The sequence below is a fragment of the Pygocentrus nattereri genome, chromosome 20, assembly GCF_015220715.1.
Source record: "Pygocentrus nattereri isolate fPygNat1 chromosome 20, fPygNat1.pri, whole genome shotgun sequence".
NCBI classification, from domain to species: domain Eukaryota; kingdom Metazoa; phylum Chordata; class Actinopteri; order Characiformes; family Serrasalmidae; genus Pygocentrus; species Pygocentrus nattereri.
In genome coordinates, this window is record NC_051230.1 from 22928039 (window position 1) to 22939364 (window position 11326).

General features: G+C 41.3%; 1 long non-coding RNA gene across 2 annotated transcripts; it reads right to left on the reverse strand.

Annotated features, from left to right (window-relative positions):
* LOC108412609 lies at positions 1–11066 on the reverse strand. 2 transcript variants are annotated; one of them, XR_005129170.1, is made up of 4 exons: positions 10939–11066; positions 10620–10726; positions 10341–10422; positions 1–392 (listed from the first exon to the last, which is right to left on the reverse strand). It is a non-coding gene; the product is annotated as an uncharacterized LOC108412609 (long non-coding RNA). The 2 variants fall into 2 exon arrangements; XR_001856675.2 differs by having other exon boundaries at positions 10616–10726.
* Between the last annotated feature and the right edge of the window lie 260 nt (positions 11067–11326).

Genomic DNA, 11326 nt, shown 5'->3' on the forward strand with positions numbered 1-11326 from the left:
TCTGGTCTCAGCCATGTCGTTTATGCTTCTTATTATTCATTCATGCCTGTTGTCATGGTTCACAGTGATGCTAACCAAGGACTAAGAAGTCTTGATGAACAGTATAGCAGATACTATATCACATACTGCAAACACATACACACTGTTAGGATCCACACTTGTTTAGTTAGTTTGCTGGAGTTAGTCTACACTGCAGTTCAGTCTACCACATAAATAATCAAGCTCTGTTGTGGAGGAACAATGCAAAAAAATAAGAAACAAGCTAGTGTTCGTCCAAATCCTGCTTCCTGCTTATGCAGTTGATGATCATTGTCAGTGTGACTGTGTCCCTGTCAGCGCTGTGAGTAAAGCAGCATTTATCCTTTCACACCAAAAGGCCACAATGACTCAACCTAGACAAGAGGAAAAAGAGAGAGGGTGGGTGAGAGTGGTGTATTGAGCTAGTAAATGGTCCTTACAGTTGTCAGAGGGGGTAACATTTAAAAAAAAACACCTACTGTGAAATCCAATGGACCTTGCTTTAAACCTGTCATCTGCAGCATTAAGGCTGAGTAATGCACTCTATGTATGGTCAGAATTATAATTACTGTTGGGTGTGAAAGAGTTGTTAAAGGACATTCAGAGATAAAGAGAAAAGGAATGAGTGGCAGCATATTTTGTTTTGCTGGAGGGCATTTAATAACCCTCCACTTCTTTCACCTTCTCCACTGCCCACCAGTCCCCTTGCCGTTCAAACAAAGCTGAAGCACTCATGGCTGCCTGTTCCTCCCTCTTTAAAGCTCCTGGGAACCAGGCTCCCTGCTGATGCCTCAGATCTGGCTTTTTCAAGGTCACGTATGCTTTTGAAATACAAGGTACTTGAAAAAAGTATGTAGTTACTGCCTTCAGTCAATTGCTTTTGTTTAGAGATACCAGTCCTGAGAGAAGTCCTGAAAGACATTATGTAAGCCCTGTTCATAAAAAGTAGCAGTTTTGTGCTTGTTATGCTGGGATGTATATGATGCATGCAAAAGTCAAATAACAGGTTTTGTCAATTTTCCAAGTGAAAAAAAAAGAAAAAGTACTGTTTATTTGCTGAAGTTGTAGGAAACACATAGTGAAAAATGAAGCATAAAATGTAGCCTGTGCAAAAGTTTTGGCATGATTTATATTTTATGCTTTATTTTTGCCAGTTAGTTAAACTCAGCAAATAAGTACACACTGTACAGTAAAATGTGCAGAAAAATATCACATTTAACACTTTAACTCTTTGCTCTAGCCTTTCTACATCTTACCTTCGCTCACTCCTGATTTGCATATAAACCCAGTGGGCCAGTCCCACCTTCAACAATGTGTCCTTATAGAATAGTCTAGCAAATAAAAGCTATAGAACAAATAACCTAGAATAACATGTCAAAAACATTTTTTAACATACTACAATATTGTATCATAGTGTAGCAACCTGGTCCATGCAGCGTGGCATCACGCGGGGCCCTCACAGGAGCGCTGTGGTCGCGTTAAGCAAGAGACTTTAAATTACAAATAGTTGAACTGTGTGGACATCAGTGTTGGAGTTATTGCATACATGGAAAGTAGGCATTGTGTGTGTGAGCTGTCCACTCTCTACATGTGTCATGCCCTGCTGTGTTCTGTGCTGGGGTCAGTGATGACGGCAGGCCTCCTCTACTGCAAGTTCAATAAAAGAGCACTCACTTGAAATGTTTCCTTTGTTTTCTTCTACACCTCACACCACAATATCATACCATATCATATCATACCATACAATTTAAAGATGAAATTGTTTTTCTGTAATCTTTGACTGAAGGGCCGACGACTTTTACCTGCCTCAAAACATTGTCTAATTTTGCTTGGTTGTGTCATGATGCACCAGCGGACGTGGAAAAATTAAAGTAGCCAATAATATCATGTTTCAACTTCCTCTGACACCCCCACCTAATATTGAGACAAAATACTTAGCTAGCTCAGAGACTTTTCCACACTGTTGAGTATGTCACTACACAGAGGGAAAATGTGCAATGATTTTCGATTTTCATTCATTTTAATGTATGTATCATCTCCAGTTGGGAGACAGTTTATTATGCTGAAATGTATAAAAAAGAATATCTGTGTTTTGACAACTTCGGAAAGTTTAAACTCATCTTAACAGTAACTTGGGGGTAGATTAACCAGCATTTTGCACCATCGCAGCCCCACGTTTTGCCATTAAAAAGTGACTGCTGAACTACATTACTATGTAGTCATGTAGTTCATTACTATGTATGTATCTACATTACTATGTAGGCGTAATGGTGTTTCAGCGCCCATAAAAAGACCAAACAGGGCAACTCATGGCATATGCATTCATAGGTTTCCTTCTCAAAATGTAAAATACTAGGTTGAGATTATAACGTCACCTATTCTGAATGCGCATTATTAATGCTAATGAAAAGCAATAAAAAAATCAGTTTAGCAAAGCAATGCTTTAAGCTGTTATTTCCTTACACTTATGACATATTACAAGACTCAGCAAAGTGATAATTTATTTTAATAATAATAAAGATAATTAAACTGTAGGGTCACTCCATAAAAAGTTTAGTTTAAAGACAAAGTCAGTTAAAGTCTGAAATATATTTTATGAAATATATAACTCTACGTGTTAGAGCTAGTAACCCTAGAAGAGTTGAAATGTTCATCAAACACATGAATATGAGAACATATTTAATCTATTAGTGGAATTTATGACTGTAGTTCATTGCATCTCACTCTTGTATTTGGCCCATTTGCTAGGCAAACATTAACCAGCTATATATTAGCTCATGGCATTATTTCTCAGTCCCTGTTCTGGAGATCTGCAGATTTTTTTGTATTTTCCTTCCTCAAACATGAATAGGGTCCATTTTAATAGTAACATAAATTACAAACTTAATACTCATATATATTGCATAAAACAGTACAAAAGATTGATATGCCATCTGAAGTATAAAATTTAAGCTTCGCTAAGGATAGGGAAACACTTGACTAAGTGTGCTGGAAGAGTATTCTGGCCTTTGTCTGCCTTCTGGCCAATGCTGACTTGACCACAGGCCAGCTGGAGCTCTGTGTATGTCTTTCAAATGAATCAAAATGGAAAGAGATTTGGAGTTTTTCATGAAACATATGGATGTGGGCTAGCTTCTATAAACCATCACAGAAAAGTCTTTAATTCTGTGCCAAGATGTGCTACTTCTCTTTTGTCTTTTTCACATTTGAACAGGTTCCAAAATGCTTTCCCTGATTTACAGTCAGACACTTTGCTCTGAACAGTGATAATTCTTGCTTAGTGCCAATAGACAGAACCATTAGTGGCTGTTTATAATGAAAATTGTTATTCAGACCTCAGTTCAAACACACATACTGACAAAAGCTTAATACAGATACTCAGCATTTGCATTTTTACCATTTATCCATCAATATGATCATCACGGCCCTTTCTACAATCTTTATCCAACCAGATTCAGAGATGTTTTTCAGTCATGCTAAAAACTGTGGTAACCTGTGACTGTTAGCTAGGCCATAAATGCCAAAACATGGTCAAAAAATAAGAAAAAAGAAACCTTGTAATGTTTAATGTTTTAATTTTGAGCTTATAACTAGATGATGGATTATTATTGTAATTAATTTTATTATCATGATACACAATATTCTTTACTGAGCATTACTACATCACTACAGAATACTGACTACATCACTACAGAATACTGACCAACTGCATGTTTAATGACAAAATTGGTTTAATTGGTTTGTGTAGCACAAAATGTGAAACGTTGTATGAAAAACATTGTGCCCAGTTTTTGTGTTTGTTAATGAAAATGGTCCCACTCATTGGACATCAAATCATGTTCCGCCATTACTTCCCAATTATGTTGGCAGTTTATCATTCAGTCCAGCTCCTGAAGGCCTAATCAATGAGAGCGCTAGCTTGGCTGCATCTACCTAGATATCACAGACAAAAAAAAAATCTGACTGGATAATAGTTTATTGGCAGGTGCAAATTTTTTACTGGATTTTAATTTGGTTTCCAACCAAAACTCAGTAATGAAATAGGAATATTACTACAATGCCTGCAGAATTTGAATACAACAAGCTCAATTTTTCTACAGTATTAAAGGGGAAATCAAAAAGAGATTTGAATATTTGAATTCTAAACTCATTCAAACAGAAATATTTCAAACTGTCAATAAACAGCTTTTTACCAGTAAAGTCACAATTTGCGCTCTTCAAGAGCCTAAATAGTTCGTATGGATACATCTGTTGCCACGCCACGATCCATGTTGAAATAGTAAGGATTTTCCTCTTTCTTTCTCTCTCCTGCTGCATTTGTCTCTGACAGAGCCATAAGCCAAACACACACACACACACACACACACACACACACACACACACACACACACACACACACACACACACACACACACACACACACACACACACAAAATACAGAGAGGACAGGTACCACCATTAATTAAACAACAAATTCAGACCTGAACTTTTTCCATAAGGTCCTGAGAGATTCACACTGGCTGCACTTTCACTACCGAAAATGACACCTTTCACATCACGTATCATTGGCCAAAATACTACAATTGTCACTCAGCCCTTTACAAATAACAATATAACCACACAGCTAGAACGGGGATTGACGGTTCCACTGTAATGCATGTGATTCAGCTCCTCAGCTAATTATCAAGACCCTGATGAGTTGAATCATACGTGCCTCAGCACAAAGACATCACTAGGGAGTGTAGCCCTGTGGGCTTAGAATTGGCCACCATTATAGAGACCATTAGGAAACTTCAGCTACAGTCAGGGTTGTGTAGGTGTCCTTGACATGTGTCGCTTCATGTTTTTTAATGTTGGTTGTTGCATTCTGAAGTCAGTGTGTGAATTTGAAGAAGACAGCATGCCCTCAACCTCTTTCTTCAGTGTTTTAGGTTTTCATTGATGGGGTTGCTATGGTTTTAAATTCCAGATTTCAGAATGTATGTGAGCAGTTTTAGCTAGTATTGATGTAACAATATAATTGCATATTGCATGTTGTCTTTGTGTCAGTGCCTAAAGCAATGGATCAGGATGCAAACAATTCCACCTCTAGGCCCTCCTAAGTATCACTAGAAAGCATGACATTACAACATTTATTCACTAATTTTCTTTTCACCAAGTGCCTTCACTGTCCCACTACAGACAACTGGCTCTCCTCAGTTGGCTGAAGGACCACCAAAGAGTGCTTTGCGGTGGTCCAAGGCCCAGTATTTGAGGAACCCTGCTTTAAAGCACTGCTTTTGTTTCAAATACTGTCTATTTATAACAGTGAATCCTTTAATAAACTGAAAATGGAAAATTAACATATGAACATATGCACATTTTCAGCCACTTCTTATTTTTTGCTATAGTGAAAATGTATCCCACTGCATCGTAGGTTAGTTAGGTGCAAAAATGCATTCGTTTGAATGTGTTCATTCAAATGCATTGATTTTGGAATGACAGAAACAATTATAGCTCATTATAATATTATGAAGCACTCTTTTTTTATTATGCACTCTTTTTTTGGTCAAAATAATCTTCAGGTGCTATTTTCAAATATAAAAGTCCCCTGAAAATGTTCGAATCACAATAAAAACAAAATAAACATGACTGAGCTGTTAGGTAAGGAAGAGAGACTTTGCAAGACTCAAGGCCAAACAAAGCAGTCTGAATAGGAGTGATGATGTCTATATACTATCTGCAAGTGTGTGTAATTAAGTAGTGGTGGAGCCAGTGAGGAGTAGGAGCTGGAAAGATCCTGGGCAGGTCCGAATACAGTCTCCCAGAGGGGGGAGACATTGTGACACCACTTATGGAAGTAGTTTCTTGAGTCACATTTAAAAAAAAGTTTTAAAAGTGAATCAAAATCATATCAAAATAGTCAGTTAACAGAATAATTGTGAAATTTGAGATTTCATGATGCACTGAAGTCAAAAGATTTACACTTCTCTCTGGAGTTATATACACTATAAGTAAAACATTTCTGGAGTTTTAGTGTCAATCTTTGCATCAAGCAATTGTGAATAAACTTCTTCCTTGCTGTCTGTCTTGGTGTGAAACTTTAAGCAAGGTTACAGCTCCATTACTCATGTATATTCATAAAAACCCATTTCATGATCCTGCAGTGGTAGTTTCTTTATATAATGTTAGCAAGCTCTCGTTTAGTGAGCCAGGATAAAAGGCAAACCAAATGAGGGATGGAAGTGGTGGACTTCTGCAGATGAGTGTGGCCTGAGTCATCCTCCCATCACACGAGGGTGGCGGGGAGGTGGGAAAAAACAGTGACTAATAGAGAGGAGTACATGCTTTTAGCTAGGCTAACTGCCCCTCTGTGCACTTAAATGTTTGTCTCTGATGGCCTTTTCCATACACACCATTATGAATTATATGTTAAAGAAAGCAGTGCTGTGTTGTCATCCACATACTGCTATTCACTTCAGACAAACAGAAGAGTGCAGGTGTGGACCTACTTACAGCTCAAAAGATGATCATTGATATCCACAGGCCTTCACTGAATTTGTAAATGCTCATTAAATTAACATTTACAAACGTATAAACATGCTCTATAATGTTGTCCTCTAACTCTGGTCCTGGAGTGTTATGACTTGGGGTCACGAATATATTTATTTATTTATTTATGATATGCTTCCATATTGCACTTGCCTCATTTTATGAATTGTCTTTTCTCCAGTTTGCTAAATGCAACAAATAAATAATAATTATACATTAAAATGAGTGTGTTCTCTGTAGATGTGAAAACTTTTCACTTAAAAAATAATTTGACCAGTGATTTGCATATGACTGTAAGTAATATATATATATATATATATATATATATATATATATATATATATATATATATATATATATATACATCCATCCATCCATCCATCCATCCATCCATTATCTTCCGCTTCTCTGGGGTTCGGGTCGCAGGAGCAGCATCCTAAGCCACTTCCACTAGCTCTCCAAGTGGGATTCCGAGGCGCTCCCAGGCCAGCTGGGCGATATAGTCATGCCAGCGCGTCCTGGGTCTTCTCCGGGGTCTCCTCCCAGGTGGACTTGCTTGTGACACCTCCCGAGGGAGGCGTCCAGGAGGCATCCTAACCAGATGCCCGAACCACATCAGCTGGCTCCTCTCGACATGAAGAAGCAGCGGCTCTACTCCGAGTCCCTCCCGGATGACTGAACTTCTCACCCTATCTCTAAGGGAGAGTCCAGACACCCTGCGGAGGAAATTCATTTCGGCCGCTTGTCTTCACGATTTCATTCTTTCGGTCATTACCCAAAGCTCATGACCATAGGTGAGGGTGGGAATGTAGATCGACCAGTAAATCGAGAGCCTTGCCTTATGGCTCAGCTCTTTCTTTACCACAACAGACCGGTAAAGAGCCCGCATCACTGCTGACCCAGCACCAATCCGCCTGTCAATCTCCCGCTCCCTTTTACCATCACTTGTGAACAAGACCCCGAGTTACTTGAACTCCTCCACTTAAGGCAAGAGCCTATCCCCGACCCAGAGAGGGCTCTCTGCCCTTTTCCGCCTGGGAACCATGGTCTCGGATTTAGAGGTACTGATTCTCATCCCGGCCACTTCACACTTGGCTGCGAACCGATCCAGCGAAAGCTGAAGTTCACGGCCTGATGACTCCAATAGGACCACATCATCTGCAAACAGCAGCAATGTGACTCTGAGGTCACCAGACCGGACACCCACCATCCCCTGACTGCGCCTAGAAATTATATCCATAAAAATAGAAACGGTGACAAAGGGCAGCCCTGACAGAATCCAACTCTCACTGGGAACGAGTCTGACTTACTGCCGGCTATGCGAACACACACTCTAGTCCCCCTTTTTAAAAAGAGTCACCACCACCCCAGTCTGCCAATCCAGTGGCACTGCCCCCGATGTCCACGCAATGTTGAAAAGGCATGTCAGCCAAGAGAGCCCCACAACATCCAGAGCCTTGAGGAACTCAGGGCGGATCTCATCCACCCATGGAGCCTTGCCACCAAGGAGCCTCTTAACTACCTTAGCGACCTCGGCCTCAGTAATGATCAAGCCTATTCCCATGTCCCCAGACTCTGCCTCCTCACTGGAGAACGTGTCGTGGGATTGAGAATGTCCTCAAAGTATTCCTTCCACCGCCCAATGACGTCTTCAGTTGAAGTCAGCAGCACACCATCTCCACTATATACAGTGCTAGTGGTACACTGCTTTCCCCTTCTGAGTCGCCTGACGGTTTGCCAGAATCTTTTCGGAGCCGATTTAAAGTCACTTTCTAAGGCCTCACCAAACTCCTCCCACACACAGGTTTTTGCCTTGGTGATGACTGAAGCCGCAGATCGCTTGGCCTGTCCATACCTGCCAGCTGCCTCTGGTGTCCCACAGGCCAACCATGCCCAGTAGGACTCCTTCTTCAACTTGACGGCATCTCTCACCTGGGGTGTCCACCACCGGGTTCGAGGATTACCGCCCCGACAGGCACCAACTACCTTACGGCCACAGCTACAGTCAGCCGCTTCAACAATGGAGGAACGGAACATGGTTCATTCTGAGTCAATGCCCCCCTCCTCCCCGGATATCTGGTCAAAGTTCTGATGGAGGTGTGAGTTGAAGATCAATCTGACAGGTTCTTCTGCCAGATGTTCCCAGCAAACCCTCACTATACGTTTGAGCTTGCCTGGTCTAACCGGCATCTTCCCCCACCACCTGATCCAACTCACCACTAGGTGGTGATCAGTTGACAGCTCAGCTCCTCTCTTTACCTGAGTGTCCAAAACACATGGTCCGCTGACACGACTACAAAGTCAATCATTGAACTGCGGCCTAGGGTGTCCTGGCACCATGTGCACTTATGGACATCCTTGTGTTCAAACATGGTGTTCGTGATGGACAAACTGTGGTTTGCACAGAAGTCCAAAAACTGAACACCACTCTGGTTCAGATCAGAGAGGCCATTCCTCCCAATCACACCCCTCCAGGTCTCACGGTCATTGCCCACATGAGCATTAAAGTCCCCCAGTAGGACAATAGAGTCTCCAGGAGAAGCACTTTCAAGCACCCTTCCCAAGGACTCTAAGAAGGCTGGGTACTCTGAACTGCTGTTCAGTGCATAAGCATAGACAGCAGTCAGGACCCGTTCCCCAACCTGAAGGCGTAGGGAAGCTACCCTAAAGAAAACCCCAACATACAGGCACCGAGTCGAGGGGCTATGAGAAAGCCCACACCTGCCCGCCACCTCTCACCATGGGCAACTCCAGAAAAGAATAAAGTCCAGCCCCTCTCAAGGAGATTGGATCCAGAGCCCAAGCTATGTGTTGAGGTGAGCCCGACTATATCTAGCCGGTATCTCTCAACCTCGCGCACCAACTCAGGCTCCTTCCCCGCCAGTGAGGTAACGTTCCAAGTTCCAAAAGCCAGTTTCAGCAACCGAGGATCAGAACGCCAAGGCCCACGCCTTCGGCCACTGCCCGATCCACAAAACACCGAACCCCTACTACTGCTCCTCCCATTGGTTGTGGGTCGATGGGAGGGGGGACTCATGTATCTCCTTCGGGCTGGGCTTGGCCGGGCACCATGAGTAAATGCCCAGCCTCCAGACGCTCGCTGGCGAGCCCCTCCCTCAGGCCTGGCTCCAGGGTGGGGCCCCGGTCAATTTTTGACCCTGATCCGGGCAGGGTACACAAATCCTGTTTTTGTCTTTTCATAGGGGTAATTATGGATCACACTTTGTCTGACCTGTCACCTAGGACCAGTTTGCCATGGGGGACCCTACCAGGAGCTTTTGCTCCAGACAACATGGCTCCTAGGATCATTCAAGCACGCAAACCCCTCCACCATGATAAGGTGGTGATCCATGGAGAGGTGTAAGTAATATAATAATAGATATACAATATATAAAATGTAAAATATAAAAATCACATCCTGTATATATATATATATATATATATATATATATATATATATATATATATATAATGATTTTGATAATGAAGGTTGAGATTAGTTCTAATGCCGGTCCTTTAATAGCTGCACCACTGTAGCATCAGTTTATCAGTTTTGGGATTTTTTTTTTTATTTAATCCTGGAAATAAACAGTTATGAGACGTAAAATGGAAATTAAAAAAATCCCAAAACTGATAAGCTGATGTTACAGTGGTGCAACTATTAAAGGACCGGCATTAGAACTAACCTCCAGCTTCATTATTTGTAGGTCAGTAGACAAATTTAAGCAAATTTGTGATTAAGCATTGTTGAGACCTTTCTACAAAAATGTCAATTTTAAAAAGACCCTCACCTATTGAAGCTCATGATCAGATTCAGACACTCAGATGTATTTGACCTGCTCATCAGATGCTTTTGTCGAAGTTGGTGAAAACCTAAAGGGGGTTAGTTAAAACAAACATAAAGAAATTTTTAATTCATGTAAATATTTCAAAGCTTTTCACTTTTTTTAAATGCTAATATTATTTGTCATAAAAAATATTTGTAGTAAATTAGAAAAGAATGCAAAACACAAGCATTTTCTGTAGTGGGCTAAGACTTTAGTGCCCCTCTGTATATCTGTCGTACCCACATGCACCAGCTCCATGATCTTTGCGTTGAGACCACAAAAATGTAGCTCAGAGCGTTGGCCTGGTCATGCTGTGGCCTGGTCATGCTGTGATTTCTGCAGTTATTTCTCTTTAACAAAAAAATATTAACAATATTGTTCATAAGTAATATGCAATTACTTTTGGCTTAAAACCCTCTGTACTGTAGAGGTTCAAGCTTCATCATTTCAAGACTACAAAAACTGTCATTCTCCCTAAATTAAACTAACAGTAGATCCTTAGGAATAAACTAGACTAAAACTCAATGAGTAAACAAATGTGTTTTTACTGGGAAAGTTTTACCTTTGTGAGAAATGATGGAAGCATCTCTCATTGTATTCACCAGAGAACCTCTTCATGGCAGACAGTAGGCGTATGAGAACTGCTCAATGTTCCTCCCCTTTCTCGTTTTCTCGCTCTCTCTCACTCGCTCTCTTTTTCCCTACAGCTCACTCCAGAAATACCCAGCCTACGAATGGATGGGCCTTGCTATGGTAACAGGCCTTACAGAGCGTACCTTGGCAGCCCATCCACTCGTTCAGCTCCCCAAACCATCCCACTCACATGTCTGAGACAGTGACCTGAGTGGCAGTGTGTGGGGGTATGTAGGGATGGGAAACAGGGAGCTTCCTCTAATGGAGGCAGAGCAAAGAAGCACTGCTTCACTTAACACCAACATTCCTTGATAGTG